This window comes from Balaenoptera acutorostrata, chromosome 9, assembly GCF_949987535.1.
Source record: "Balaenoptera acutorostrata chromosome 9, mBalAcu1.1, whole genome shotgun sequence".
Taxonomy (NCBI): Eukaryota; Metazoa; Chordata; class Mammalia; order Artiodactyla; family Balaenopteridae; genus Balaenoptera; species Balaenoptera acutorostrata.
This window is the reverse complement of record NC_080072.1, coordinates 21,400,335-21,428,332: the sequence shown is the minus strand read 5'-3', so window position 1 is coordinate 21,428,332 and position 27,998 is coordinate 21,400,335. Positions and strand designations below refer to the sequence as shown.

Genomic DNA, 27,998 nt, shown 5'->3' with positions numbered 1-27,998 from the left:
CTTCTTCCTTGAGTCTTAGGGAGGTGTGTTGTTCTCCTTTTCTAGTTTACAAACCAGGGTAATATGATATATTATTACAAAGACTCTTCTTTTCAGGAGATAGTTTTCAATGATGCTATTTACTGGTATTAGTACTAGAATTAAAAGAAAGTATAAAATAGATGCGAGTTGTCCAATAATGATGAAGGGGTGTTCTACAGGTTGTCCACCAATCCATGTTAGTGTTAGTAGACCTGCCACTAGCACTCAGAATAAGAATTGGCTAAGGGGTCGGAATGTTACACTTCGTTGTTTGGATGTATGGAGTATTGGGATAAATGCTAGAATTAGGATTGAGAGTAATAGGACTAAAACTCCTCCTAGTTTTTTGGGAATTGATCGTAGAATTGCATATGTGAATAGAAAATATCACTCTGGTTTAATATGCAGTGGTGTGTTGAGTGGGTTTGCTGGGGTGTAGTTGTCAGGGTCTCCTAGCAAGTTGGGTGAAAATAGGACTAGTATTAGTGAGGCTAGGATTAGTAGTAGAGTGCCTAGGATGTCTTTAATTGTGTAACAAGGGTGGAATGGAATTTTGTCTGTGTCAGATGGGATTCCTGTGGGGTTGTTGGATCCTGTTTCATGGAGAAATAGTAGGTGGACAGCTGTTAGTGCTGTAATGATGAAGGGGAGGATAAAATGAAAAGCGAAGAATCACGTGAGTGTTGCTTTATCTACGGAAAAGCCACCTCAGATCCATTCGACAAGAGTGGTACCAATATATGGGATTGCTGAGAGCAGGTTTGTAATGACTCTTGCCCCTCAGAATGACATTTGTCCTCATGGTAGTACATAGCCTATAAATGCAGTGGCTATAACTGTAAGTAGTAGAATAATTTTCTACTTAACAATTCCTGCTTTAAGATGAAACATCAATCTCAAGGACAAAAAAAAAAAAAGAGAGAGGAAAATAGTAGCAAGCATGCTCAAAAGCATATAGTTAGGATATGAAAACAAGGAATTATTATTAAGAATAAATGAAGGGCTTCCCTGGTGGCGCAGTGGTTAAGAATCCGCCTGCCAATGCAGGGGACACGGGTTCGAGCCCTGGTCCGGGAAGATCCCACGTGCCGCGGAGCAACTAAGCCCGTGCGCCACAACTACTGAGCCTGCACTCTAGAGCCCGTGAGCCACAGCTACTGAGCCCACGTGCCACAACTACTGAAGCCCTCGAGCCTAGAACCCGTGCTCCACAACAAGAGAAGCCACCACAATGAGAAGACTGCGCACCGCAACAAAGAGTAGCCCCCGCTCGCCACAACTAGAGAAAAGCCCGCATACAACAACGAAGACCCAACACAGCCAAAAATAAAATAAATAAATTTATTAAAAAAAAAAGAATAAATGAAATCAAAGTTAACACAGCATTTCTGCAAAAATATCTGAGAAAAAGTTGATAATGGAGATTAAAAACATCCCACTTAAAAAATTGGAGGGGACATGAAATCCATAACTATACCAAATACTGATGGTATCAAAGAGTTTTCAAAAATTTATCATCAATTAAAATGTCAAAAATATGCTTTAAAATAAAAAATCTATCTTTCCCAATTATAATGAATATGGTATGGATAAAATAACATAGCACATTTAGAAAATTGAAAAGAATGCCCGCATCTCTGGTAAAACTAACATTATGACCTATTAGGCAAAGAAGGCGTAAAATAATTAAATCAATCATTTAAATATCTAATTGACATTGGATAAATAAACTAGGGTTATATCTATACTTAGGACAATTTAATATTAGTCTTTTCAAAATAAACATTATATATTTATTTTCCTTTTTGAAAAAAGATGTCCACTCATTCATACTTAATTCAACCATTTATTCAACAAATATTTTTCAAAGACCCAATGGGTGTCATGAAATATGAAGAATACTGAAAATTCAGAAGTACGTATGATTATGACAAAACCATATCCCTAAGAAGTTTCAACACTATTAAAGAAGGAAAGAAAAACAGAGGATGATAAAACGAAGCAGAAAAAAATGAGAGAAGTGCCTCCACAAGGAGGTTCCACCACAATATTACAGAAACTTAGAAGATGAGTAGCTAATGAAGAAAGCAATTTTGAGGCAGAACACTTTGAAGGATGAGAAGTCAAGGTGGGGATTGGGGGTGGAAGAGTAGAGGTAAGACTTTCCAGGAAAAAGGGGTTAGTTAAAAGCATTGGTACACATATTTTGCATTTGTAACCCATTTCAGAATACTAGATATTTTTTTAGTAGCACACGTAAAGTGATTAAAAATCTCATAAAAACGTTATATGAGAGAATAATAAAGAGAACACAATCACCATACACTGTAACAGCATTCCAAATAGTCTATAAAGGTATCCACAGTTATTGCATTGTTGAATTGGTGGTCCTTCAATATTGTATTGCTTTTTGAGTTGAACTGTTGACTGCCCTGACCAAGCTTTCTTATATACTTACAAAGCAATTATTATTAATCCCAGGGAGCAAGTATTTGTCTTTGGTGTGGTTTGACATTACATTTCTTACCTCTGTCTTATGGCAAATCACATTCTGTTCTACCCCACTTTGAATGACCTCTGCTAAATAGTCTCTCTGAGAGGCCAGATCATAACTGCAAGTATTTTTAGTTATATCAAAACACATTTTTTAAATGGATCAAAATTTGGCCACATACCTCTGAATTATTTGCTGCTCACTGATGAAGATACATTGTACTATATTTAATGCATGCTGAGAAGCTCAGCTCATCTGAAACCTATCAGAAACTGAATGGTTGAAGTTCACCTAGAGTATATATGAAGTGGACTGGTAGAAGTTTGGGAATAAAAAGGGATCAGATTGTAAAGTTTCTTGAATGCTCCACTAAGAAAATTAAGTTCTCTCTACTAAGCAATGGGAAATATAATCAAGCAAGGAATCAATCTACCCAAACTGTGCTTTAGGAAGATTAATCTATGAAGCTAAATATACTATGTAAGCCAAGATAAAATGGAGAGATCAAAGACAGGGTGTTCCATTAGAATGCTGTCTTTGAGAGCAAGTACCAATGCTATTAGCTTAAATAGAAGAGATGGCTGAGGGAATAAAATGAAAGGGAATGTCTATAAAAGTTACAACGAACCATATCCAGCACTACCTGGGATGTAGAAAATCTACAATATGTTCTCTGTTTGGTAACATTTGCTATGATAATTAAGCAGGAGGTGATATCATTTTTATCATTATCAAACCATCATTTTAATTATGTCTAAAATTTGTCTAGATTATAACCAAGTTTGAGGATATCAGTAAATTATGTCCAAGAATATTTTTCTATTACTCTTCAGAGTGAGTTATTAGCTGCTCTGTGTCTTGGGGGATTGCTAATCTTTAAGACTGCCTATGCATTAGCTATTATGGAATCTAGAAAACTATAAGTTAATAGCATTGTTTCCTCTGCTTAATGTGATTTAATGGTAATCAATGTCACTCACCAACTCATTAAAAAGCCTTCTTCACAGCTCATCAAAAACTAAAACCTAGAGAATTTGAAACTTTCCAGTCAATTAAAAGACAACAGTACCCAACGTTTTTTCCAAATACAATTTAAAATGAGCATATAAAAGCATAGCTAAGTGAAAATATTTATTAGTATTTGGAAACTCTGCTTTAATTTAATATCAATTTTTATAAAGAGGCTTAGTCTTAAAAAAGAAAAATATATAAATTGAAGCCTATTGTTCAAAGAAAGTTTGAACTTTCGGCACTCACAGCTTAAACCAAGAAGTTTAGAACAGTCATGCAAAGTTAACTCTGTCAGGGAGGGGGAAATTTCTCTTTAGTTCTTGTGGCTGGACTAATAAAAAATTAGGCACAAGACAGATTAACAGGAGAAAAAGAAATACATTTCAATTCATGTTCATGGAGGTCCCGTAGAAATGGGACCTAAGAAGTGCCAAAGCAGGCAGCTTTTATACTTTTTAGACAAAGAAACAATAAATTTGTTAGCAACTGATAGGGCAAAGAAACCTAAGTTTTGGGTGCCCACTTAATAAAGAATCTGAACAGAGTTTGGGCTTGAGGAAATAAATTAAAGAAGTACCAGGTTTGTTTATATAGGCTCCTCAGCCCCAAATTCCCTATCTTCCTATCTTTGGTGATAAGGGTATCCTTCTACCTTTAGATGCAGGGAGTGCACCTTTCACATGGGAGATTTATTCCTGTTTTCAGGGAGACAGAAAAGAGGGTGTCAGAGTGCCCCTCTTGTACTGGCCATTTCTTAAGTCACTTTAATTCAAAATAATAAGTATGCCATTTTGGGGTGGCCTTCCCTGGACCCCAATACTTCTAAACTGCAAAAAAAAAATCCCTTTCTCATTCTTAAGGGCATTTCCACTTTGATCTTCAAAGTAGGGAGACAGAACTAAAAGACTATGACTCAAAAGTTGTATAATAACCTACTGTTGGTAAAAGCAAGTATAATACAACCCCACCCCAAAATCTGAATTAAATTTCTTGATTAATTCAGTGAAGTTAACTTTTTCATTGTTTTGGCTTTATTCCCTGTTTTGTCTCTGTAGTCTATAACACCATACAACCCACCATATTTTCTTGGAAATGTGGTCTTAACTAGAGGGAATATTTGTGAGATTTGTGGGGAAATTAAATAAAATTTACCTTTTCCTTCCCATAAGTCTTCATGAACTTTTTCCAGAGGAAAACCATTTTTCAAAGGAGTAAATAGGGACTTCCCTGGTGGCGCAGTGGTTAAGAATCTGCCTGCCAATAGAGGGGACACAGGTTCGATCCCTAGTCCGGGAAGATCCCACATGCTGCGGAGCAAATAAGCCCGTGCGCCACAACTACTGAGCCTGCGCTCTAGAGCCCACGAGCCACAACTACTGAGCCCGCGTGCCACAACTACTGAAGCCCACGTGCCTAGAGCCTGTGCTCCGTAACAAGAGAAGCCACCACAATGAAGCCCGCGCACTGCAACGAAGACCCAACACAGCCAAAAATAAATAAATAAATAAATAAAATCTTTAAAAGGGGGTAAATAAAGGGATTTGAGAGCTATATAACTCAGCTGCTCTGTGTATACCTGAACACTCCCCACTGCTTCCAAGTGAAGAGGACTGCTGGAGGTGAAGTAGGAAGGGGATTTTTTTTTTCTTCTATTGAAAGAGCATGCAGTTCTACAGCCAGTTGCACTGGAGCAAATCTTCTTGCTTTATTTGTAGGGAAATTTTAATTGCCAGAACACATAGGAAACTTGTCCTGTCTCACCAGAAAAACAAAACACAACAAAAAGCAACAACCAAACAGGATTTCCAAAATAGCATTGATTCAATGTCACAGAAAACTTTCCACTTATAGGCTTTTCTTCTATTTGTAGCCAACGAAATTTTAAAGTAAGATATGGAAGATACTCTTATAGTAATTGTGTTGATATAATTCCATGTTAGAAACTTGTATTGGAACATTAACTTGTAATAATTCCTTTCTTGGCAAATGTAAACACATTTTTATTAAAGATCGTGAGTGGTAACTCTCAGCTCTCTCATGGTATGTCTTAAGAAAGAACTAGTCTTTTAGTCTAAACTATTTTTTGAAGAATGGGAAAACACTAGAATGTTTTTAAAGCTATCACTTTCTTATTTATGTTACAATAGAGGTTGTATGGAAATATTTTCTGACAGTTTGAAATTAAATATAGGATGCTGGAATAACTAGTTCAAATTTCTTTTTGTGTCTTTTCTGGTAATTAGGATAGAAACAAATATCCAAAGGGGAAAACATACATATTGTACATATGTACATACATATACACAACTGGTATACTCTACAGAGCCAGTTAGAGGAAATGTCTGTAAAAATCTGTTCAAACTCCTGCTAAACACTCCTGATTTGAGTAAGTTCACTAGCTAAAACAAAAATTCATAGGATCAGATAAACAAAGTTCATATTAATGTAATGCTAATATTCAAGCAAAATTGTGATTTTTTTGTTTTTGTTATTGTACATAACTACATTAATTGTGGTCTGGAGAAGTAGCCATTGGAGTGGACATTTTCTAGTCAAACAAGGTAACATTCTCTATGACAAGTGGAGAGACAGTTATCAGCTCCTCCACTCTCATCCTTTCAAATTGGATGACACCCTCCACTGTAATGAATTTCATTACTCAACAAGTTGCCTCCATTGCATATGCTTCTGTCTGCACAAGGAGTGGGGGAATGGGACAAAAAGAGAAAGACTATCTCACATATGACTAAGGTTGAGGAATTAAACATTCAAAGTTTTTACCACCCCAAATATTTCCACCAATGATGTATTTTTTTGTTTCTTTTCAAGTTATTACCAGAAAAATGTAGTCTACTAAAATATGTTTATTAAGTAACATTCAATTTTGTTTCTTATTTTCTCTTTGTCAAAGCCTTATGCATCTGCCAATCTCAGCACTTGGTCAGAATGAGATCACCACTTTTGCCACCTCAATTAAACTCCACCATCAAGTATGATAATACCAGCTGATAAGAATCTTATTAATTGCAAGTAAATGCAATATTTTAGTAAGCCTCTTTGGTCATGAAAAGAGGGAAATAAAAACAAAAGGAACCGAAAAATAGCTCCTCTGTGTGACAGGCACTGTGAAAAGTGATGATTTCATTGAGTCATTCCATCAACCAAATGAACCGAGTACTGCTTTTATACAGATTTTATAGTTGAAGAAATTGAGTCTTAGAGAACATATCTTCTAAGATTCCGGAGATAGTGAATGTGGGATACAAGCTTAACATGCATGCAGTCTGATGACAGAACCCCACACTCTTACTCAGTAAGATACATTGATTTGAATAGATTTATCACAGATAAGTATACTGTTTCCATTAGCCCTTAAAAACTCACATTATTAACTTATAGTTCTTAGGAGAATCAATGCTATAAACTGCTAAGTAAAAGAACTGCTAGTCCTTAAACCCTGCTTTCTCACTGAAATAATAAATTGGTTTAAGAGACGATCTGTAAGTTCTTTATTGAGATTTTTTTGCTTTTGTTAGTGTTTTAGTTTTTTTACGTGAACAAGCCAATGACTGGGCAAGGACACGAGTGAACAAGATTTAGATGATGTTAATTTTTTCCTGCAAAAGTTCACTATGGAGAGAAAAAGACAATAAAAAATCAAATGTCTGTAATTTATAAAATTGGAGATCCATTTTACAAAAATGTAAATAGCTTGAGCAATTTTTAATACTGCAACTCTGCTCTTTTAAAAAATGTTTGTCCTTTAACGTGTTGCTGGAGAGATCTGTTTCCACAGAAAAGCACTTGACATAGGTAAAACAATTTTACTACAACAAGACCTCTCTATTTTTTATTGTAATGTCATTCACTTTAGATGCAACTTTAGTGTTTACTTTTTTAGGGCAATCTTTTAAACCATTTATGTGAAAAGCTAACAGGGGCTTTGATACTAAAATGTGTTCAATATAATCTTAGTAGTGACTGTAAACCATTTTGTTCAATTTAACTTTAGCTCTAGGATATATGGAGCGAGCACTTATTCATTTGTAAGTCATTAAATAATCATTTATTGATCATGTCTTAGTCATTATGCTAGACAATGGGGATAATGACGTAAGAAATTAAAAATAAAATCTGTCGTTCATGATCATTATTGTTCTATAGAGTAGACAGATAGTTAAACAATTATCGTATAATATGTTCATTCTATAGTAGAATTTGATATAGGGTATTATGAGAACATTCAGATGAGGGGAGCTGATTTTGTTTAGTGTTTGTACTAGGTTGCATAGTGCCCCTTCCCTGCCCCCCAACTCATGTCCATCTGGAAACTCAGAATGTGACCTTATTTGGAAACAGTCTCTGCAAATATAATTAGTTAAGATGAGGTCATACTGGATTAGGATAGGCTCTAAATCCAGTGACTTATGTCCTTATTATGAAGGGGGAAATTTGAATATAGAGACACAGAGAGGGAAGATAGCCTTTGAAGGAGGTAGAAATTGGAGTTATGCTGTCCCAAGTCAAGGAATGCCTGAGGCCTCTGGAAACTGGAAGAGGCAAGAAAGGTTTCTTCCTTAGAGCTTTCAGACAAAACCTGGCCTTGCTTATATCTTCTAGCCTCCAGAACTATGGGAGAATAAATTTCTCTTGTGGTAAGTCTCCTAATTTTTGGTAATTCCTACAGTGACCCTCAGAAACGAATACAGATCTCGGTACCAGAAGTTGTGTAGCTATTTAACAAACACCTAAAAATGTGGAAGTAGCTAGGAATTGGGTAATGGCTAGAAAGGCTGGAAAAATTTTGAGGAGCATGATTAAAAAATCTTAGATTGCCTTGAGGAGGCGGTTTATAGAAATATGAATGTTAGAGGCAAATCTGGTGGGAGATCAGAAAGAGTACAGAATAAACAGTACGTAAGATAAATCTTCTGTTGTCTTAAAGAATTACATATATCATCATTCACAGAATCAACAGGTAGAAATATGAACATTAAAGATGTTTCTAGTGAAGTCTCAGAAGGAAAGAAGAAAATTATTACTGGACATTAGATGGCAAGTGATCTTTGTCATAGTGGCAGAAAACTTGACTGAAGCGAGTTCTAGTATTGTGTGGAAAGTATAACTTGTAAGCTATGAGCTTGGATATTTAGCTAAGGAGATTCCCACCAAGCTCTGGAATGGGTGGCCTGTTTGCTAATTTAGTTTATAGCAAAAAGATAAATTGAGAAAAGAACTGTTAAGCAAAAATGAACCAGTACTTGATGATTTGGAAATTTTTCACCCTATTGAGATAGAATGCTCTGGAAACGTGTCCACGGTTGTGCCTTAATAACTTTTGCTGAGGAGATTATGTGTGTGACACATGGATATAGTCACCCAGATCATGAGAAGTCAGGAATAGAGATGGGTTATGCAGGCACGATCTTTAAAGAACCTTCTTGTATAATGGTATGGATTCCTTATGGTATGGATTCCTTCAACATACATGGAAAACTGACAAGTTTTTTCTTTTCACGTTCTCATCAATTCATGGGGGGAGGGAACTGAAAATACAAAGAGAAAAAGGAAATATGCAAACTGTCTATTAAAGAAGAGCTTGTTCTTGTATTTTAAAATGCATCCTAGTATAAAATCATGGCGGTGTTAATACTTCCTGCATTATATTTAAAATATGATGTGACCCGTTTAGTTTTAACACGTTACTATTTACAATATGCCAACCCCTGCAATGATTACATAATGGCGACGGTGTTAGATGCCCACTTGAAAACATGTGAGGGTTACCTCGCTTTCCAGAAATTCTCTGAGAGGCGCTCAAACAAAACGGCCCAGGGCTTCCCTGATGGCGCAGTGATTAAGAATCCGCCTGCCAATGCAGGGGACACGGGTTTGAGCCCTGGTCCGGGAAGATCCCACATGCCGTGGAGCAACTAAGCCTGTGCACCACCTGACAAGATTTTTGAGAATGTTTCATCAACAGAAACACTGTCAGCTTGAACTGAAGGGGATAGAAACAGCATGAAATGAAGGAAGGCAATTGGTCTTCTAGGATTCTATAGGCAGGAAACAAGTTGAAAAAACTATTCAGGTACAAACATGAGCTACCCTTCAAGAAAAAGCAAAATTACTTTGAGGGAAGAAGCGGAAGCCAGGTAGGTCGACCCACAGGCACAAATAATGGACTTCGTTCTGTAGGCCCAGAGGATGAGCTATTGGGGCCTCCTTGCACCCAAAAAAAGACCTTCCGTAAATCCAAAGGGAGATCGAACCAGAGAATTATTCTCCAATTGTGAAACCTAACGGAATTTACTTTGCTAGATTCCAAAAATGCTTTGGATCAGTAACTCCTTTATTCTTTTCATGTTCTCCAGTTCAAAATATAAATGTCTATCCCATGCCAGTTCTTTAACTTGTACTTTGGAATCAGGTAATTTTTCCAGTTTCACAGGTACAAAGACAGTGAGAAATTTTCCCCCAGGATTGACCATACCCAGAATCCCACCTGTGGATGATTTAGATTATTATTAACTTTTTAAATTTAGATTACTTAGATGATGAAATTTGAACATTTTTAACTTGATATGTATGTGAGATTTTGGTATAGAGTTAATGCTCAAAGAGATTAAGACTTTTGGGATATTGGGATTGAATGAATGTATCTTGTATGTAGGTTGATGTGAATTTTTGGTGGCGATAGGGTGGACTCTACTGGGTTGAATAGCATCTCCTAAAAATTCATGTCCACCCAGATCCTCAGAATGTGACCTTATTTGGAAATAGGATCTTTGCAGATTTAATTAGTTAAGATAAAGTCAAACTGGTTAAAGTGACTCTAATTTCAGTATGACTGGTGTTCTTTTAAGAAGAAAATTTGGTTATAGAGAAAGAGACACACATAGGGAGAAGACAGCCATGTAAAGACAGAGGTTGAGATTGGAGTTCTGCTGCCCCAAGGTAAGGGATGCCTGAGACCACCAGAAACTGGAAGAGGCAAAGAAGGAGTCTTTAAAACCTTCACAAAGGACAGGTCCCTGCCAACACCTTGATTTCAGAGGTATAGCTTCCAGAACTGTGAGAGAATAAATTTCTGTTGTTGTAAGACAACAAGTTTGTGGTCATTTGTTTTAACAGTCTGAGTAAACTAATACCGTGTAGAATAGATCAGGGAAGGCTTCACAGAGAAAGAATATTCAAATTGGCTTTTGAAGAATAATTATTTTTTTTACAGGCAGAAAAGACTAAGATGTTTAAGAAATGGATGCCCAAGTCTTAAGAAAAAAATAGGGATGTTTAATTTCTAAAGCAAATGGTGGCTTCAGGAGTTTCACAAGAGTAATACAAAAGTAATAACATGTCAACTGTCAGATTTATAAGATTGAATACCATTGGGGCAAATTTGTCATGAAACACCCAGCGGTATGGCCTTTGTATGTTTTAACTTTTTACGAAACTGCCAAACTGTTTTCCAAAGTGGTGATATAATTTGAAATCCCCACCTGCAGTATATAATAGTTCCAATTTTTCCACACCCTTGACAATTCATGATATGGATAGTCTTTTCAATATTAGCCATGGAGGTAAAGTGGTATTTTATTGTGATATTAATTTGCATTTTCCTAATGACTAATGATGTTAAACATCTTTTTTATTTTTGCTATTTAAAAACAAAATAAAGTAAGTCGAATTCAAAGACTTACTTTAGGTAAGGTAGGTCTTAAGGTAAGACTCTGACCTCATTAGAAATAGAGCGAGACAAATTCATCTTTCACAAACTACTGCATTACTTCATTTTTTTGTTTGAATCCCTCTACTCCTGATCTAAACTGTCCCTAGAGTTTATTAAAAAAAAAAAAAGAAATGAAGACACGTGCGAATATTTTTACAAATATTTTGCTCTTAAAGACTTGCTCTCCTTGATACTCACTAAAGGATCTTATACTTAAATTCTCAATTTGGGCCCTTTCTGATAGGTTTTTTTTTTTTCTTCCTTAGTTGCTTCCAAACTTATTTAAAGCATTCTTTTTCTCCTTTGATTTTTATTTTTTATTCATTTTTTTTTAAAATAAATTTATTTATTTATTTTTGGCTGTGTTGGGTCTTCATTGCTGTGCATGGGCTTTCTCTAGTTGCGGTGTGCGGGCTTCTCATTGCAGTGGCTTCTCTTGTTGCGGAGCACAGGCTCTAGGCGCATGGGCTTCAGTAGTTGTGGCTCTCAGGCTCTAGAGTGCAGGCTCAGTAGTTGTGGCGCACGGGCTTAGTTGCTCCATGGCACGTAGGATCTTACTGGACCAGCACTGAAGCCCGTGTCACCTGCATTGGAAGGCTGATTCTTAACCACTGTGCCACCAAGGAAGTCCCAATTTTTATTTTTATATTTTTATTTTTTTGGCTGTGACACACCTCTGGCGGGATCTTAGTTCCCAGACCCGAGACTGAACCTGTGCCCTAGACAATGAAAGCATGGAGTCCTAACCACTGGACTGCCAGAGAATACCCCCTTGGGTTTTTTTTTTGGGGTTTTTTTTGGTTTTTTTTAATTTATTTATGGCTGTGTTGGGTCTTCGTTTCTGTGCGAGGGCTTTCTCTAGTTGCGGCAAGTGGGGGCCACTCTTCATCACAGTGCGCGGGCCTCTCACTATCGCAGCCTCTCTTGTTGCGGAGCACAGGCTCCAGACGCGCAGGCTCAGCAACTGTGGCTCACGGGCCTAGTCGCTCCGAGGCATGTGGGCTCTTCCCAGACTAGGGCTCGAACCCGTGTCCCCTGCATTGGCATGCAGATTCTCAACCACTGTGCCACCAGGGAAGCCCTTTAATTTTTTAATTTTATTTAATTTATTTTTTTATACAGCAGGTTCTCATTAGTTATCCATTTTATACATATGAGTGTATATATGTCAATCCCAATTTCCCAATTAATCACACCACCACCACCACCCCCAGCCACGTTCCCCCCTTGGTGTCCATACGTTTGTTCTCTACATCTGTGTCTCAACTTCTGCCCTGCAAACCGGTTCATCTGTACCATTTTTCTAGGTTCCACATATATGCATTAATATACGATATTTGTTTTTCTCTTTCTGACTTACTTCACTCTGTATGACAGTCTCTAGATCCATCCATGTCTCTACAAATGACGCAATTTCATTCCTTTTTATGGCTGAGTAATATTCCATTGTATATATGTAACACATCTTCTTTATCCATTCATCTGTCGATGGGCATTGAGATTGCTTCCATGTCCTGGCTATTGTAAATACTGCTGCAATGAACATTGGGGTGCATGTGTCTTTTTTAATTATGGTTTTCTCTGGGTATATACCCAGAAGTGGGATTGCTGGGTCATATGGTAATTCTATTTTTAGTTTTTTAAGGAATCTCCATACTGTTCGCCATAGTGGCTGTATCAATTTACATTCCCACCAACAGTGCAAAAGGGTTCCCTTTTCTCCACACCCTCTCTAGCACTTGTTGTTTGTAGATTTTCTGATGATGCCCATTCTGACTGGTGTGAAGGACAGCTTCAATGGTACCTCATTGAAGTTTTGATTTGCATTTCTCTAATAATTAGTGATGTTGAGCAGCTTTTCATGTGCTTCTTGGCCATCTGTATGTCTTCTTTGGAGAAATGTCTATGTAGGTCTTCTGCCCATTTTTGGATTGGGTCGTTTGTTTTTTTAATATTGAGCTGCATGAGCTGTTTATATATTTTGGAGATTAATCCTTTGTCCGCTGATTCGTTTGCAAATATTTTCTCCCATTCTGAGGGTTGTATTTTCATCTTGTTTGTAGTTTCCTTTGCTGTGCAAAGGCTTTTAAGTTTCATTAGGTCCTATTTGTTTATTTTTGTTTTTATTTCCATTACTCTAGGAGGTGGATCAAAAAAGAGCTTGCTGTGATTTATGTCAAAGAGTGTTCTTCCTATGTTTTCCCCTAAGAGTTTTATAGTGTCCAGTCTTACATTTAGGTCTCTAATCCATTTTGAGTTTATTTTTCTGTATGGTGTTAGGGAGTGAATTCACCTGTGAAGCCATTTGGTCCTGGACTTTTTTCTGTTGGAAGATTTTTAATCACAGTTTCAATTTCATTACTTGTGATTGGTCTGTTCATATTTTCTATTTCTTCCTGGTTCTGTCTTGGAAGGTTATACCTTTCTAAGAATTTGTCCATTTTTTCCAGGTTGTCCATTTTATTGGCATAGAGTTGCTTGTAGTAGTGTCTCAGGATGCTGTGTATTTCTGCAGTGTCTGTTGTAACTTCTCCTTTTTCATTTCTGATTTTATCGATTTGAGTCCTCTCCCTCTTTTTCTTGATGAGTCTGGCTAAAGGTTTATCAATTTTGTTTATCTTCTCAAAGAACCAGCTTTTAGTTTTATTGATCTTTGCTATTGTTTTCTTTGTTTCTATTTCATTTATTTCTGCTCTGATCTTTATGATTTCTTTCCTTCTGCTAACTTTGGGTTTTGTTTGTTCTTCTTTCTCTAGTTCCTTTAGGTGTAACATTAGATTGTTTATTTGAGATTTTTCTTGTTTCTTGAGTTAGGCTTGTATAGTTATAAACTTCCCTCTTAGAACTGCTTTTGCTGCATCCCATAGGTTTTGGATCATCGTGTTTTCACTGTCATTTGTCTCTAGGTATTTTTTGATTTCCTCTTTGATTGCTTCAGTGATCTCTTGGTTATTTAGTAACATATTGTTTAGCCTCCATGTTTTTGTGTTTTTTACGTTTTTTTCCCTGTAATTGATGTCTAATCTCATAGTGTTGTGGTCAGAAAAGATGCTTGATATGATTTCAATTTTCTTAAATTTACTGAGGCTTGATTTGTGACCCAAGATGTGATCTATCCTGGAGAATGTTCCATGCACACTTGAGAAGAAAGTGTAATCTGCTGTTTTTGGATGGAATGTCCTATAAATATCAATTAAATCTATCTGGTCTATTGTGTCATTTAAAGCTTGTGTGTCCTTATTAATTGTCTGTTTGGATGATCCGTCTTTGGTGTAAGTGAGGTGTTTAAGTCCCCCACTATTATTGTGTAACTGACGATTTCCTCTTTTAGAGCTGTTAGCAGTTGTCTTATATATTGAGGTGGTCCTATGCTGGGTGCATATATATTTATAATTGTTATATCTTCTTCTTGGATTGATCTCTTGATCATTATGTAGTGTCCTTCCTTGTCTCTTGTAACATTCTTTATTTTAAAGTCTATTTTATCTGAAATGAGTACTGCTACTCCAGCTTTCTTTTGATTTCCATTTGCATGGAATATCTTTTTCCATCCCCTCACTTTCAGTCTGTATGTGTCCCTAGGTCTGAAGTGGGTCTCTTGTAGACAGCATATATTTGGGTCTTGTTTTTGTATCCATTCAGCGAGCCTGTGTCTTTTGGTTGGAACATTTAGTCCATTCACGTTTAAGGTAATTATCTATATGTGTGTTCCTATGACCATTTTCTTAATTGTTTTGGGGTTTTTTTTTGTATGTCCTTTTCTTCTGTTGTGTTTCCCACTTAGAGAAGTTCCTTTAGCATTTGTTGTAGAGCTGGTTTGGTGGTGCTGAATTCTCTTAGCTTTTGCTTGTCTTTAAAACTTTTGATTTCCCAATCAAATCTGAATGAGATCCTTGCCTGGTAGAGTAATCTTGGTTGTAGGTTCTTCCCTTTCATCACTTTAAATATGTCATGTCAGTCCCTTCTGACTTGTAGAGTTTCTGCTGAGAAATCAGCTGTTAATCTTATGGGAGTTCCCCTTTATGTAATTTGTTGTTTTTCCCTTGCTGCTTTCAATAATTTTTCTTTGTCTTTAAGTTTTGCCAGTTTGATTACTATGTGTCTCAGCATGTTTCTCCTTGGGTTTATCCTATATGGGACTCTCTGCACTTCCTGAACTTGGGTGGCTATTTCCTTTCCCATGTTAGGGAAGTTTTCGACTATAATCTCTTCAAATATTTCCTCAGGTCCTTTCTCTCTCTCATCTCCTTCTGGGACCCTTATAATGTGAATGTTGTTGTGTTTAATGTTGTCCCAGAGGTCTCTTAAGCTGTCTTCATTTATTTTCATTCTTTTTTTCTTTATTCTGTTCCACAGGAGTGAATTCCACCATTCTGTCTTCCAGGTCACTTATCCGTTCTTCTGCCTCAGCTATTCTGCTATTGATTCCTTCTACTGTATTTTTCATTTCAGTTATTGTATTGTTCATCTCTGTTTGTTTGTTCTTTAATTCTTCTAGGTCTTTGTTAAACATTTCTTGCATCTTCTCGATCTTTGCCTCCATTCTTTTTCCAAAGTCCTGGATCATCTTCACTATCATTTTTCTGAATTCTTTTTCTGGAAGGTTGCCTATCTCCACTTCATTGAGTTGTTTTTCTGGGGTTTTAGCTTGTTTCTTCATCTGGTACATAGCCCTCTCCCTTTTCCTCCTGTCTATCTTTCTGTGAATGTGGTTTTTGTTCCACAGGCTGCCGGATTGTAGTTCTTCTTGCTTTTGCTGTCTGCCCTCTGGTGGATGAGGCTATCTGAGAGGCTTGTGCAAGTTTCCTGAACCCATCTTTTCATTTGGGGATGTTCATATTATGATCTTGTGTCTCGGGAGGCCTGTTACCCATTCAGAACTTGCCTGAGAAGACTGGTACTAGAAGACAATAGACATATATGACCTCGTGCTGCCCTCTGCTGTCTTCTGCACAACTGCACCTCTTGGATGGGGACAATTTCCATTCAACACAAATGGTAACTCTCCTGTTTCCAGCCTTGCTAATGTTGTAGGTCTCCTGCAGAAGCGGGGGAGTGGCTGTGCCGTGATCACCGCAGGGACAAGGACACTGACAGCAGAAGTTCTGGGAAGTACTCCGTGGTTTGAGCCCTCCTGGAGTCCACCATTATCTCCACCCCCCATAGGTTTTTTTTTTTTTTTTTTTGTATTGCATCTTGATTACATGCTAGATTTAGATTACATTAAGAAGTAGGGAAATTATCCTGAAGTATTTTGGTGTCACAGCTCTACCAGGATTAGACAATGCTACAGCCCCCTACAGTTCTGTGTTAACAATACTGTGGTTCCCTAGTATACATTTGAATAGAACCACTAGGTGATATTATCTTGGCTTTTTAAAAATCCCTCTATTGCATTTTTGGCAACTTTGATTGACTAATGCAGGAGTGACCTAAGAGTTATCACTTTGTGACTAAATATGGGAATGCTGATCAAGATTCTCTGGTTTCAAATTCCATCTCTACCATTTACTAGATGTGTGCCTTTGGGTAATTTGCATAACTCCTCTGTGCCTGGGTGTCCTCATTTATAAAATGGCGATTATAATGGTATCTTCCTCCTATGATAATTAAGCATACTATAAATAAATAATATATGTAAGTCACTTAGAATATATAATATGTACTAAGTACATGGTATAATGAGTCTCTGTTATAGAAAATGCAGTTAATGATTTTACCTTCTGGACACCAGTGTAGGATTTAATAAAATAATATAAGCAAAAGTACCTGGTCCATGGTGTTTCCAATAAAGGAAGCACCCTTTTCCTTTAATACACCATGTCCAATGCGATAAATTCCAAGAGGTTCTCAAATTATGTTTTTGTGGCTGGTTATTGCAAATCTTATCAATATGAAGAAACGGTGATACACAATGATCTATATTTTTTATTATTATAAAGGTTACTCAAATTATAATAAGGCAATCTTGATAGATTTTCGTTATTCTCTTAACATAATTTTAGTTCAGCCATAGGGGGCCAAGTGCCAATTCCAAAGTATTTCCTGGAATGTCAGATCAATCAAAATGCCTAGTGTTCTCTCCACTTTTTTGATTCGTATATGTGGACACTAGAAACAAAATAAATGAATAAATGAATCAAGTTTCTTGATTGCTGAAGGAGTTGGAGCTTTGCATTTCTTAATTTCCATACACTTTTAAAGGTCAGCCACATCACTATGTATGAAAGGATGAATACACACACTAAAATGATCTGTAGTTAATTAAAATTAAAAGGGATGAGAAATTTAAAGTTTTACTTTTTAACTGCTTAGAGGGTTCTCATCTTTTAATATGTGGTTGGGACAAATGCTTATTGATGCTGGTTGATGAAGGCATTGAAAGAGAGAATGAACTTTATTTGAGGGAAAAAACATTTCTGATGAAAATACCTCATATTGTTTCCCCACAGGTAATTTTTACTTACAAAGAGCTCTGTAAAAATGTATTTTTCCAATTTTAATTATATGACCATTAAGAAGAATGGTTTTCTTTTGCAGGCAGCTAAGAGAATTTCTAGTGCTTTAATGTATTTGGAGAACCCAAAACGAGTTATTATTTTATTTTTAATTCAAACTTGGCTTTGATTTGGTCCTCTAGGAGACATACTGGAAGGCATTTGGTTTTGAAAAAATAATAAGAATAACAATATTAAGGGTTTATGTTGTCCACTACTTATTTTTTTTCCCATCCCCTAACGGCTGAAGAGGCCTCTTGGTGAATTTTCCAAATATCTGCAGGTGCCGAATGTGTCAAATTTGCACCTGCAGAGTTGCATGATTGTGCTTCTGTAAGCTTCATGCTGAACAGTATATGGTGAATGCAGTAGAAATAGAGGGACCGAGGGGCAGCTGGAGTTTGTGAAGAAAAATGAAAATAACAACAGAAGTAACAACAACAAAAATCTGGCAAATATATCAATGTAGTTCTCATCTTTCATTGGATTAGGGAGTGCAGTAGGTATTTTTAAACATTGAATCAGCAGCAGTTGAATCATAACTAGGAGAGAAATTTCACAGACTCCTCAAATCAATAATGTAACTAAAGTAACCTGGAATAATGATGTATAATCCCAGGTGCCTCTACAATAAACTAGGTACAAGTCTCCCAGGGTCAGCCCTCAAACTCCACCATTAGTCTTGCCTTCTCTAAATTCATTATCTGTTGTATACTTTCATCAAGTTCTATAGATTCTCCCTTCAACTTGATCTGCTAATTACAGAAAGTTCCCATTCCCATAGCCAGCAATTAGCCTCCTCATTATTTCAAACCTGAGTTATTGCAAAGATATCCTGCCACTAGCAAGGCAAGATGGTGTAATGGAAATCATACATATTTTTTAAATATAGTTCTGATTGTAACTCTAATCACTTATTTGTTTAACCCCTCCAAACCTTAGGTACCTGATATAAAAATAAAACCAACAATTCTTTTCTCTAGAACTGTGTAATAATCAAAGAGATAAGACAAATGAAGTTTAAGTTGCACAGCTAGTAATATACTAAACTATGGGTTAAAAAAAAAAAAACAAAAACAGTTTATGTTAACAAATCCAGTATAGAACCTAGTATCTTATGAAGGTTCCCTCTTACTTCTGACTCAAGCCAAAGGTTGATTTCACACAATATTCTGCATCTCACACACATGAAAAGATGCTCAAAGTCACTAATAATCAGGGAAATGCAAATCAAAGCCATCTCACACCTGTCAGAATGGCTATTATCAAAAAGACAACAAATATAAAGTGTTGGTGAGGATGTGGATAAAAGGGAACCCTCATGCACCGTTGGTAGGATGGTAAATTGTTGCATCCACTATGGAAAACAGTATGAAGTTTCCTCAGAAAATTAAAAAGAGAACTTCTATGTGGTCCAACAATTCCACTTTGGATATTTACCCAAAGAAAACAACACAGTGATTTGAAAAGATATATGTAACCCAACGTTCACTGCAGCATTATTTACAATAGTCAAGATATAGAATAAACCTCAGTGTCTATCAATAGATGAACAAATAAAGAAGATGTGGTATATATACACATCCATAAAAAAATAAAATAAAATCTTGTCTTTTGTGACAATGTGAATGTATCTAGAGGGTATTATGCTGAGTGAAGTAAGTCAGACAGATAAAGACAAACACCATATGACTTCACTTATATGTGGAATATAAAAAACAAAACAAATCAAAAACAGACTCATAGATACAGAGAACAAATGAGTGGTTGCCAGAGGGGAAGGTGGTGAGGGGGCAAATAGGTGAAGGGGATTAAGAGGTACAAACCTTCAATTATAAAATAAGTAAGACATAGGAATATAATACACAACATAAGAAATATGGTCAATAACATTATCATAACTTGGTACGGGGCAGAGGGTTACTAAATTTATTGTGGTGATCATTTCATAATGTATGTAAATGTGAAACCACTATGTAGTACACCTGAAACTAACATAATATTGTATGTCAACAACAACAAAAAATACATTCTACATCTCTTTTCCTTTGAGGGTTGAAAAAACCCCAATATATTAAATATTAATTAGGGATGTAACAACGAATGTTTTACTTACCTTCCACTGCCTCTCCAAATCCATTCCCCATTATTAGATAAACTTCCATCTGCCCTGAAATAGAAGTGAAAGTGTCAAGACCAATTAGAAGGATATTATCATGATTTAGAAAACAGATAATGATAGTTTGAAATACAAATGGCTATGCTGAATTATGGTCAAATTCTAGATATTTAAACATTGAAATAAGAACCCATGCAGTATTAGAGAAAGAAGAACAAAAACACCGCAAAGTTAGCAGAAGGAAAGAAATCATAAAGATCAGATCAGAAATAAATGGAATAGAAACAAAGAAAACAATAGCAAAGATCAATAAAACTAAAAGCTGCTTCTTTGAGAAGATAAACAAAATTGATAAACCATTAGCCAGACTCATCAAGAAAAAAGGGAGAAGACTCAACAGAATTAGAAATGAAAAAGAAGTAACAATTGACACTGCAGAAATACAAAGGATCATGAGAGATTATTACAAGTAACTATATGCCAATAAATTGGACAATCTGGAAGAAATGGACTAATTCTTAGAAAAGCACAACCTTCTGAGACTGAACCAGGAAGAAATAGAAAATATATACAGACCAATCACAAGCACTCAGATTGAAACTGTAATTAGAAATCTTCCAACAAACAAAAGCCCAGGACCAGACGGATTCACAGGCGAATTCTATCAAACATTTAGAGAAGAGCTAACACCTATCCTTCTCAAACTCTTCCAAAATATAGCAGAGGGAGGAACACTCCCAAACTCATTCTATGAGACCACCATCACCCTGATACCAAAACCAAACAAAGACATCACAAAAAAAGAAAACTACAGGGCAATATCTCTGATGAACATAGATGCAAAAATCCTCAACAAAATACTAGCAAACAGAATCCAACAGCACATTACAGGATCATACACTATCATCAAGTGGGGTTTATCCCACTTGAATGCAAGGATTCTTCAATATATGCAAATCAATCAATGTGATAAGCCATATTAACAAATTGAAGGAGAAAAATCATATGATCATCTCAATAGATGCAGAAAAAGCTTTTGACAAAATTCAACACCCATTTAGAGGGAACTTACCTCAACATAATAAAGGCCATAATTGACAAACATACAGCCATCAGCCTTCTCAATGTTGAAAACCTGAAACCATTTCCACTAAGATCAGGAACAAGACAAGGTTGCCCACTCTCACCAATATTGTTCAACATAGTTTTGGAAGTTTTAGCCACAGCAATCCGAGAAGAAAAAGAAATAAAAGGAATCTAAGTTGGAAAAGAATAGGTAAAACTGTGACTGTTTGCAGATGACATGATACTATATATAGAGAATCCTAAAGATGCTACCAGAAAACTACTAGAGCTAATCAATGAATTTGGTAAAGTAGCAGGATACAAAATTAATGCACAGAAATCTCTTGCATTCCTATACACTAATGATGAAAAATCTGAAAGAGAAATTAAGGAAACACTCCCATTTACTATTGCAACAAAATGAATAAAATACCTAGGAATAAACCTGCCTAAGGAGACAAAATACCTGTATGCAGAAAACTATAAGACACTGATGAAAGAAATTAAAGATGATACAGACAGATGGAGAGATATACCATGTTCTTGGATTGGAAGAATCAACATTGTGAAAGTGACTCTACTACCCAAAGCAATCTACAGATTCAATGCAAGCCCTATCAAACTACCAATGACATTTTTCACAGAACTAGAACAAAAAATTTCACAATTTGTGTGGAAAAATAAAAGACCCCGAATAGCCAAAGCAATCTTGAGAATGAAAAATGGAACTGGAGGAATCAGGCTCCCTGACTTCAGACTATACTACAAAGCTACAGTAATCAAGACAGTATGGTACTGGCACAAAAACAGAAATATAGATCAGTAGAACAGGCTAGAATGCCCAGAGATAAACCCACGCACCTATGGTCAACTAATGTATGACAGTGGAGGCAAGGATATACAATGGAGAAAAGACAGCCTCTTCAATAAGTGGTGCTGGGAAAACTGGACAGCTACATGTAAAAGAATGAAATTAGAACACTCCCTAACACCCTACACAGAAATAAACTCCAAATGGATTACAGACCTAAATGTAAGGCCAGACATTATCAAACTCTTAGAGGAAAACATAGGCAGAACACTCTATGACATAAAACACAGCAAGATCCTTTTTGACCCACCTCCTAGAGAAATGGAAATAAAAACAAAAATAAACAAATGGGACTTAATGAAACTTAAAAGCTTTTGCACAGCAAAGGAAACCATAAACAAGACAAAAATACAACCCTCAGAATGGGAGAAAATATTTGCAAACAAAGCAAGTGACAAAGGATTAATCTCCAAAGTTTACAAGCAGCTCATGCAGCTCAATATCAAAAAAGCCAAACAACCCAATCCAAAAATGGGCAGAAGACCTAAATAGACATTTCTCCAAAGAAGATATACAGATGGCCAACAAACACATGAAAGGATGCTCAAAATCACTAATCATTAGAGAAATGCATATCAAAACTACAGTGAGGTATCACCTCACACCAGTCAGAATGGCCATCATCAAAAAATCTACAAACAATAAATGTTGGAGAGGGTGTGGAGAAAAGGAAACCCTCTTGCACTGTTGGTGGGAATGTAAATTGATACAGCCACTATGAAGAACAGTATGGAGGTTCCTTAAAAAACTAAAAATAGAATTACCATATGACCCAGCAATCCCACTACTGGGCATATACCCTTAGAAAACCATAATTCAAAAAGAGTCATGTACCACAATGTTTATTGCAGCTCTATTTACAATAGCCAGGACATGGAAGCAACCTAAGTGTCCATCGACAGATGAATGGATAAAGAAGATGTGGCACATATATACAACGGAATATTACTGAGCCATAAAAAGAAACAAAATTGAGTTATTTATAGTGAGGTGGATGGACATAGAGACTGTTGTACAGAGTGAAGTAAGTGTAAAAGAGAAAAACAAATACTGTACGCTAACACATATACATGGAATTAAAAAAAAAAATTGGTTCTGAAGAACCTAGGGACAGGAGAGGAATAAAGACACAGACGTAGGGAATGGACTTGAGGACATGGGAAGGGGGAAGGGTAAGCTGGAACAAAATGAGAGAGTGGGATGGACATTTATACACTACCAAATGTAAAATAGGTTGCTAGTGGGAAGCAGCCGCATAGCACAGGGAGATCAGCTTGGTGCTTTGTATCCATCTGGAGGGGTGGGATAGGGAGGGTGGGACGGAAATGCAAGAGGGAGGAGATATGGGGTATATGTATATGTATAGCTGATTCACTTTGTTTTAAAGCAGAAACTAACACACCATTGTAAAGCAATTACACTCCTATAAAGATGTTAAAAAAATTTTTTTTGTAATAAAATAAATAAATAAATGCATAAATTCATATTCAAAAAAAAAAAAAGAGAGAACCCATGCAGTTTGAGAAGATATCCACTGCCTGGGAAGAAGAAGGTGAGGGAGGAGCGGGAAGATTCAAAGATGATTCCTAGGATTCTTGTTTGAGGAACAGAATAAAAGGCCAAGTGCTTTAGGAGTTTGAGAAGCCTAGGGGAAGAACAAATTTCGGGGCAGATATTCATAAAGCTGGAAGGAAATAGAAGAAACAATTAGTTTTTCATCCACAATGGCATTATTTTAAATAGATTTCATTCCATTCTTCATATATCTGAACTTTCTGGATTTTAATTAGGAGTCATGTCTTTTATATTAACAACTCATCACTTTTTATGCTGTCCACAAAAAACTGACTCAGCACAAAGATAAAACACATTAAATATAAATAATAAAAAATATGCAATAAAAACACTAATCAAAAGAAATCTTGAGGAACTATGCTAGTAAGTTAGACTTTAGAATGATGAATGTTACTAGGGAAAAAGAGGATTCCTTCATGTTAATACACAGGCCAATTCATCAAGAGAATATAGCAATCCTAAATGAGTATAACCCTAGAAACAGTGCTTCAAAATATATGAAAATATCAAAATATACACAAAAACTGATATCATTTGAAAGGACAAATAGAAAAATCCACAATTATAGTACAGAATCTCATCACTCCTCTCTCAGTAATTGAAAGAACAAGTAGATTAAAAATCAATAAGCACATAATACACTTGAACACACCAGCAAGCAACTTGACATAATTAATGTTTTTAGAACACTGTAGCTGCCCATCAGAGGATGTATACTTTCCTCTAATGCACATGGAATATTCACTAAAATAAATCATATCCTAGGCCATAAAAGTAAGTCTTAATACATTTAAAAGAATTAAAACCATTAAATTATATTCTCTGACCACAATAAATCAAAGTCTAAATCAATAGCAGAAAGATGACTGACAAAACTGAAATACATTTTAAAATTAAACACCATCTTTTAAAATAAGACGTATTTTGGAGGAAAAATCACAAAGAAAATTAGAAAATAGTTTGAACTACATGAAAATGAAAACACACCCTAGAAAATCTGTGGTATTCAGCTAAAGCATGCCTTACAGGGAAATTTGTAGTAGCATTTATATTAAAAAAGAAAAAAAGAATTAAAATTAATTATATAAGCTTCTACCTTAGGAAACTAGAAAAGGTGAGTAAATTAAATTCAAAGTAAGCAGAGGAAGAAAATAATAAAGATAAGGGTAGATACTAATGAAAGATAAAACAGAAAAAAACAACAAAGAAAATCAATGGAATAATTGGGTTGGCAAATGGAATTGTTTACAAGGGACATGAGAGTGATTAAAATATTTCTGATCTTTTTTGTGGTATTTGTTAAATTATTACATACCTTGGTCAAAACTAATCAAACTGTATCCTAAAAATGTATCCTAAAATAAATCTAAACTTTATCTTAAACTTTATACATCAAAAAGCATACTTTAAAAAATTATTTACATTATCCAATATATTCTGAATACAAGGCCTTTATTGTTTATGTGTATTTTAAGATATCCTTATATTCAATGACTGGGCTTTTTACTTTCTTGGAATATTTGTAATAAGCTTTTTATTTTAGAATAGTTTTAGAAATATAGAAAAGTTGGAAAGAGAATTTCTATACACCCCACACGTTGTTTTCCTTATTGCTAGTATCTTACATTAGTATGGTGCATTTGTCACAACTAATGAACTGATGTTGATATAGTATCATTAATCAAACTCGATACTTTATTCATATTTCCTTAGTTTTTACCTAATGTCCTTTTCCTGTTCCAGGATCTCATCCAGGATACCATGGTGCATTTAGCTGTCATGTTTGCTTAGGCTTCTCTTGACCATGATGTTTCTTAGACCTTGCTTTTGATGACTTTGTCAGTTTTAAGGAGTACCGGTCAGTATTTTGTAGCATGTCCCTCAATTGAGATTTCTCTGATGTTTTGCTTGTGTCTGGGGTTATGTATTCTTTGGAGGAAGACTATAGATGTAAAGTCCCATTTTTATTGCATTATATCAAGAGTATATACTATCAACATGATTTATTCTGTTGATGTTGTCCCTTATCATCTGGCTGAGGGAGTGTTTCTCCATTGTAGAATCATTCTTTTTCCTGTCTTTCCATACTGTACTCTTTGGAAGAAAGTCACTATGAGCAGCACACATTCAAAGAGCAGGGAATTGTGCTCAAAATCCTTGGGAGCAGATTTTCTATATAAATGTTTTGGAATTCTTCTCGACAAATCTGTCTTGTCTGCCACCATGCTATAATATGAATGATTGTGTCTGCTCAAAATTCATGTTGAAATCTTAATGCTCAATGTGGTGGTAATAGAAGGCGGTACCTTTAGGAAGTTCTTAGGTCGAGTGGAGCTCTCATGAATGGGATTAGTGTCTTATGATAGAGGCCCCAGAGCTCCCTAGCCCCTTCTGCCATGTGAGGACACAGTGAAAAGATAGCTGTCTGTAAACCAGGAAGTCCTAACCAAACACTGAATCTGCTGGCCTCATCATCCTGGACTTCCCAGCCTCCAGAACTATAAGAATAAATGTTTGTTACTTATAAGGCACCCAGTTTATGGTATTTTTTTATAGCAGCCTGAATAAACTTAGATACCCCCCTTTAGTTATTTATGTATTTTATCATTTATTTATGTAATATCCATGGACTCACGGATATTAATTTTAAACTTTGGGTGACCATCCAATGCATTAGTTATTTTGTTGCTTACATTGTTACAGCTTTGGTCACTAAGAAATCTTTCAATTTGCTCCTGTGCCCTTTTGACATAGTCCCTTGGTTGTGTGTCTTTGTCTGTTTGTCTGTGTGCCTTCTTATTTTCTGACACTAAAAGATGCCCCAGGCTTATCTTGTATGTTCCCTATCCCAGACCTAGAATTAGCTATTTCTCCAAAGAACTATGTTTCCTTTTATTGAAGAATGATATTAGAAACCAAGATCTGGGCATTGGTTATACTCATTTCTACCAGGATGTACTTGTTTTTGTCAGAGCAAGAAAATATGAGTGTCTTTGTGAATTTTAATTAACAGAAATTTATACTTTTAATGTCCAAATTTTAAATTTGTTAATGCTCTGTTTAATACATCTTACACTTTTGCAAACCCAGGGTATTTATACTATGATTATTTTTAAAAAGCATGTTGTTTTATTTTCCACACTTATTTACATTTTGATTTTCAATATTTCTGACTTTGTTATTTGTGTATATCATGATTTATGAGTCAAATTTTATTTTTTCCATATGGATATCTAATTGACCTAGAATAATTTATTTAAAAGACTAACCATTTTCCATAAATAACTGTGTAATGAGTTTGTATCCGGAATAAAAGAGAACTCTTGCATAGCAGTAACATTAGGGACAATAACCTAAAAGAAGTCTTGTCATGAAACTTCAATTTTTTTTTTTAATTTATTTTATTTATTTATTTTTGGCTGCATCAGTCTTCGTGGCTGCACACAGGCTTTCTCTAGTTGCGGCGAGCGGCGGCTACTCTTCGTTGTGGTGCGCGGGCTTCTCATTGCAGTGGCTTCTCTTGTTGCATGCAGAGCATGGGCTCTAGGCACGCAGCCTCAGTAGTTGTGGCTCATGAGCTCTAGAGCACAGGCTCAGTAGTTGTGGCACACGGGCTTAGTTGCTCCGCGGCATGTGGGATCTTCCTGGACCAGGGCTCAAACCCGTGTCCCCTGCAGTGGAAGCAGATTCTTAACCACTGCGCCACCAGGGAAGCCCTCAAATTTTTTAAAATATAAATTAAGGGTTTATTACAAAATACAAAATATTAGTTTCTCATTGTCAGTGATTCAAGAAAACAAGGCCATGAGCCATGGGGAGCTGGGGGTTAAAAGCCAGGCTCAGGAGAGGTCCTACAGGCCACAGTCCCCAGCTGGTGGGTTCTCCAGGGCAGCTGCTAGCTGCTCCTTATCCCCAAGGGGCTTGTTCGTTGCATGCTCTGGTGTACTGTGCCCGTCCATCCTGAAATGCTGAGGAATGGATGGCTGAAGCTTGACTTTGGTGGACTGGCCAATAAGGGTGTCTATGCTGCAGTGCAGAACAATGGGTGTGAAGGCCACAGCCACCGTGCCCTCAGGGTTACTCACCTGAACCTGGAGTTGCTGTACAAATTTCTGTTCTTCTAGCATCAGTGGATGTTCTGGGTCATTGATGGAGCTAACCAGATTGAAGATCTACTGCATCAGTGCTACCTGGAATGGCTCATCTTCATAGCCTGAGGTCACTGACCACTTTCCAGAGTGCTTGTAGATGAGGGGGTTACATTCAATTTTTAAAAAATCCTTGGAAATTATTCACTGATTAAAATATTTTATTTCCCTACTTCTATCTGTAGATATAGATATGTTTTCAAAATAGCTTTTTTTATCTGTATTCCATTCCATAAATAAAGTCTTCAATGGGAAATATTAAAGTGTCAACTTGGTTTGGTGTTTTTTTGTTGTTTTTGCTTTTTTCCTGATAAACCTATATAGATATAGATGTTTATATATGTAATATTTTATGTATAAATAAGGATACTGCATATATATGAATATGTAACAAGGATACCGAGTTATAAAATAAATGTGATGTGAAAACTTCCTCTATTTTATTAGTTGTCAAGTAAATGAAAATTA

The 27,998-nt window shown here is 36.1% G+C and overlaps 1 pseudogene; it reads right to left on the bottom strand.

Moving 5' to 3' along the window:
- Positions 1 to 15: 15 nt before the first annotated feature.
- Positions 16 to 27,509, bottom strand: LOC130708872 (cytochrome b-like; annotated as a pseudogene).
- Between the last annotated feature and the right edge of the window lie 489 nt (positions 27,510 to 27,998).